A 5,921-nucleotide genomic window follows, 5' to 3' on the forward strand; every position below is an offset into this window, starting at 1 on the left:
CACCAAAAAAAAGTATCTTTAAAAAATTTAGCTTCCATAGAGATTGAGGGTTTTCACAATCAAAAGTCCGTTTTTGCGTAAAACAGACTTTATGAAGTTTTGCTCAAAGAAAAATCTAAATTTGTAGAAAGAAAGAATCCATTTGATTAAAAAAAAAATATCCCCAGTGTCTAGCAGCAGAGAACGTTGTCTCCTAAATTGCACAGCAAACTGTTATCTTCCACGGAAATTGTGTCCCCTTTAATTCCACAGGAAATTTTAGTGGCCTTGAGATAACAGTGAATAATACTGCTTGAGGCATAACCTTACCTCCCGGGACAAGAAAAAAGAGCTTGAACGAAACCATCTGACAAAGAGGGGACAATTGGAAATGCCTAAGAATTTGGCTTCCTGGAGAAGGGAAGGAAACCTACTCCAGTATTCTTGTCTGGAGAATTCTATGGACAAAGGAGCTTGGTGGGCTGCAGTCCATGGGGTCCCAAAGAGTCAGACATGACTGAGAGATTAACATTTTCCTTTCAGGAATTTGGCTACATCAGAAAAAGGGCAATTCTATCATTAATTTGTGACTCTCCAGGTTCTTACAATGAAAAATGAAAGTCGCTCAGTTGTGTCTGAGTCTTTTGTGAACCCATGTGCTATAGCCCTCCAGGCTCCTCTGTCCATGGGATTCTCCAGGCAAGAATACTGGAGTGGGTTGCTATTTCCTTCTCCAGGGCATCTTCCCAACCCAGGGATCAAACCTGTGTCTCCTGCGTTGGCAGGCGGATTCTTTATCACTGAGCCACCAGGGAAGCCCTCAGTTTTGTATGGCCTTCAAATATCTCATGTCTGAGCAAAGCCCCACTGCTGCTGCTGCTGCTGCTAAGTCGCTTCAGTCGTGTCCGACTCTGTGCGACCCCACAGATGGCAGTCCACCAGGCTCCACCATCCCTGGGTTCTCCAGGCAAGAACACTGGAGTGGGTTGCCATTTCCTTCTCCAGTGCATGAAAGTGAAAAGTGAAAGTGAGTTGCTCAGTCGTGTCTGACCCTTAGCGACCCCATGGACTGCAGCCCACCAGGCTCCTCTGTCCCTGGGATTTTCCAGGCAAGAGTACTGGATAAGGGTGCCATTGCCTTCTCCATAAGACCCACAGTGTCATCTAATAAACAGGAGTAGAAAATAGCAAAGTCAGAATTCTAGATAGATAAGCAAGCAGGAGAAAGGTGAATTCACCACCTCTCAGATTCTCTCATCATTGTGTGAGAGCTTAGAGTCTTCAATTTCTCCTTATACTTTATAGCATTAAATTCACTAGGGCATAATACCTCCTGTTATAATGAACACATTCCTTTCAATCATACCTGTACAATGTTGGAGGCTTGATAAATTCTGTTATTGATGTTCAATTTATTGGGGTTGCTACTTTTTGTGAATATGCCTTAAATTCTACCTGACTGTTGTTCCGTTGGTTTTGTGTCCGACTCTTTGCAACCCCATGGACTGCAGCACGCCAGGCTTCTCTGTCCATCACCAACTTCCAGAGCTTGCTCAAACTCACGTCCGAGTCGGTGATGCCATCCCACCATCTCATCTTCTGCTGTCCCCCTTCTCCTCCTGTCCTCAATCTTTCCCAGCAGCAGAGTCTGTTCCAGTGAGTCAGTTCTTTGCATCAGGTGGCCAAAGGATTGGAGTTTCAGCTTCAGCATCAGTCCTTCCAATTCTTCAGGACTGATCTCCTTTAGGATGGACTGGTTGGATCTCCTTGCAGTCCAAGGGACTCTCAAGAGTCCTTTCCAACACTACAGTTCAAAAGCATCAATTCTTTGGTGCTCAGTTTTCTTTATGGTCCAACTCTCACATCCTTACATGACTACTGGGAAAACCATACTCACCTCCTGAGGTTCTCTTTCTCCTGGTCAGGATCAAGTTCTCAAACAGCAGACTGCTTACCTCTCCAGTGTTCCTAAGGAGCAGAAATTGTTGCCAAAGCTCTTCCAGGGTTTTTGACATTATCGGATACTTTATTTACCTTATTGGATACTTTAATATACATATTCCTTGACTGAATCTCAGATGTAGAGGGGGAAAAAAGCTGAGTATGCAATCAACTCATTCTTTGTCTCCTGAGAAATAAAAATTAGAGTCATGCACAGGAGTGAAATTCTAAGAGCACAGGGGGAAAAAAAAAAAAAACCCATCTAGTAATGCATTCAGTGTGAAAGGGAAAAATGCTGACTTTTTATCTTTGGATGAAATATGGAATGGTGACTAGTGTTTATAACAGACGAACGCTGGAAATGTTGAGTACCCTCGGCATCCCAAGGTCAGAAGTGTGTCTGGTGCAATTTTAGCCCATTTCCTTTTCTCATCTTATCCAAGCTCTACTGATTTCCATAACACGTGAGTAACAGGAAGTGGCCACTTACATTTTTGGAAGTATCCAAAGACTGAATACCTTCCTGCCATCTCTGTGTTGAATTAAGACAGATCACAACCATTTTTTTTTTTTAACTATGACAAATGGTGATTGCCATCACATGAGGTGAAGGTAAGGACCCATTTTCCACACGATTCCATAAATCTGAATTTAAAGAGCTTCATTACTCTTCATGAAAACAAATGGTTCGTATTCCCTGTTTAGATCCACTTTGCATGGTGAAATGATTAGGCTTTCCTTGATGGAATGGGAGTTTAAAGGGTCTTGATTTCTTTTTCCCCCCCTTCAATTTAAAACCTTCTGTTGTGGTCTTTGGTTATTTTTTTTTTAACTTTCGTTTGTTTTGCTGTTTTGGTCAGGTCAAAATGTGAGTAATGTGTGTGCTGTTCAAGCTGGCGAGAAAACCAGTTACCAGCGAGTGTCAGGATGTTTGTGGTATCCAGAAGACAAAGTCTTTAAATAGACTTGAATTCCCAGTCCTCAGCCACAGTTCAACTTAAATTATCAGCCCGGTATTGCTGCCAAGATAGAAAACACAGAACTTTGCAAAGATAAACAGATCTCAGAAATTGCACCAAGCATAGGTCACTCTGTTTTCTAAAGAGACGTTCAAATTGTTTGTTTTTTTTTTTTTTGATTGTGTGGATTTTTGACAGGAAACAGGGTAACGGGAGTTTGCTTTCATTCAGCTTTCTTGAACTATACCCTTTATTTAACCTTGGTGCCATGTATAAAATCTAAGGAGTTAACTTGGATCCAGTGATAACTGTAGACACAATTCAGATGCTACTATTTTGGCATTGATTTCTTTGATTCTGTTGTGAAATGCACACTCTTAATTGCGTCATCTGGGATCTATTTCCCTGAGCAGGGATGGAACCCAGGTCCCATGTATCGGGCGCTCAGGGTCTCAGCCCTCGAACCATGAGGGAAGTTCCAGATTTGAGTATTATAATCAGTTCCATTCAGGCGCTCAGTCACGTCCGACTCTTAGCGACCCCACGGACTGCAGCCTACCAGGCTCCTCCGCCGTGGGGTTTTCCAGGCCAGAGTAATGGAGTGGGGTGCCATTCATGTATAGGTGATATCACATACTTGTCTGTCTCTGTGTGACTGACTTCAGTCAGTGTGACGGTCTCGAAGTCCATGCTGTGGACGGCATCATTTCAGTGTTGTTTATGGCCGAGTCCTATTCCACTGTGGATGGGTAGCACCTCTTCTTCGGGCCTTCATCGCTCAGTAGACAGGTTGTTTGCATGTCCGGGCTATTGTGAATAGTGCTGCTATGAACGCTGGGGTGCCTGTATCATTTTGGTTTATACTATTGTCTGGATATACGTCCAGGAGTGGATTGTTGAATCATATGCTGGCTCGGTTTTTAAAGGAACCTCCGTGCTGTGCTCCACAGGGGCTGCCTCAGTTCACTTTCCCACCAACAGTGTAGGAGGGTTCCCTTTTCTTCACACCATCTCCAGCATTTATTGTTTGCAGATTTTTTGCTGATGGCCATTCTGACCTGTGGGAGTTGATAACCTCATTGTTGTTTTAATTTGCGTTTCTCTAATGACTAATGATCCGAAGCATCTTTTCATGGACCTGTTGTCCATCTGTATGTATTCTTTGGAGAAACGTCTATTGAGGTCTTGTGCCCACCACCATGGAAGCCCAGGAATCCTGGAGCGGGTAACCTATCCCTTCTCCAGCAGATCTTCCCAACCCAGGAATCAAGCCGGGGTCTCCTACATTGCAGGCAGATTCTTTACCAACTGAGCTCTGAGGGAAGCCCCAATGTTTAAGAGTTGTTTTTTGATATTGAATCATCTGGGCTGCACATACTACTGCCTTTTAAACTGAGATAACACATTGCATTATCACACAAGACATTGTGAAGTGATGATAGCATAAACAGAAGCCTAAAATACTGTACGTGGCAGAAGTAATATGAAGCCTGCCACTTGGTAAGAAGATTTACTCAGGTAGCATAATAATAGAAAGATATGAGACAATAAAAAAAAATGCAAGGGTATTTTATCTTCTCTTCTTCTATAGGAACATCAAGTCCGACTGAGTAACGGAAATGAAGTCTAGATCAACTATGAGGTGACATTGTCTTGGGCAATTAATCCTCCCCTCTAGAGTGACTCGGGCGTTTCATTTCTTTCTAGCTGCCTTCTGTCTGATCATCATCCTCTGGCCAACTGCTCTTATCAGACGTAGGTGACTGATGGCCAGGCCACCTGTTGAAATCATATTGATTGAGGTCACTGCCCGTGAGCTCTTTCCAGAACCTTCTTAGCGGAAACTAGAAATCCTGTGAAATTGGACAGCATTCCCCATTCTGAAAGGAGAGTATTATGTAGAAATGCATGTCCACTTCTATACCTCACACAGGCTGAATCACGGGGCCTCGCCAAAGGAATCATCTGACCCCCAAAGAAAGAAAATTCCACGCTTGTCAAAGGAAGCCCCTGCCACTTAAAATTTATCAAGTTTTCTTTGTGATTTTTTTTTTTTTTAATTTTTGAACTGAGGATTCATTGAAGAAATATCTTCTCTGTGGCTTTTTCTTCGGGAAACGATGAATCCGCCATTCGAGAGGAACAGATGGCAGGGGGCGGATTATGTCGGTCTCAAAGAGCCATCATCACTGTTCAAAGATTGTCACCGCTATTCTTGCCTGGAGCACACTTCAGCTCACCAATGCGCTTGGAACCCACGTTTGCACACGGCGCTTTCTTTGCGTGTCATTCTAATAAACGGTGTCCTCATAGCACGAGACAGCGTTCCTCCGGTAGGTCTGATGCTGTCATTTTTAACCTTCCAAAAGGCATGTCTCTTCTTTATTTTTATTAATATTTATTGGAGCATAGTTGATTTACAACATTGGGTAAGTTTCAGGTATACAGCACAGTGAATCAGTCTTGTATATCTGTATACGTTTATTCCCTCTTTTCCAGACTCATTTCCCATATAGCTCATTACAGTGTGTATAGCAGAGCTCCCTGCACTGTACGGGAGGTCCTTACTAGTTATCTGTCTTATATATTACAGTAGCGGCAATAGAGAAGGGAGCGGCAACCCGCTCCAGTATCCTTGCCTGGGAAATCCTATGCACAGGGGAGCCTGGTGGGCTACAGTCCATGGGGTCACAAAGAATCAGAGACACTGAGCTATTAAAATTTACCTTATGCCTGCTGCTGCTGCTGCTGCTGCTGCTAAGCTGCTTCAGTCGTGTCCGACTCTGTGCGACCCTATAGATGGCAGCCCACCAGGCTCCCCCGTCCCTGGGAATCTCCAGGCAAGAACACTGGAGTGGGTTTCCATTTCCTTCTCAAATGCATGAAAGTGAAAAGGGAAAGTGAGGTCGCTCAGTTGTGTCCGACTCTTCGCAGTCCCATGGACTGCAGCCCACCAGGCTCCTCCGTCCATGGGATTTCCCAGGCAAGAGTACTGGAGTGGGATGCCATTGCCTTCTCCAATAATTAGGTTAGCAATTCCAA

This window comes from Ovis aries, chromosome X (genome assembly GCF_016772045.2).
Source record: "Ovis aries strain OAR_USU_Benz2616 breed Rambouillet chromosome X, ARS-UI_Ramb_v3.0, whole genome shotgun sequence".
NCBI classification, from domain to species: Eukaryota; Metazoa; Chordata; class Mammalia; order Artiodactyla; family Bovidae; genus Ovis; species Ovis aries.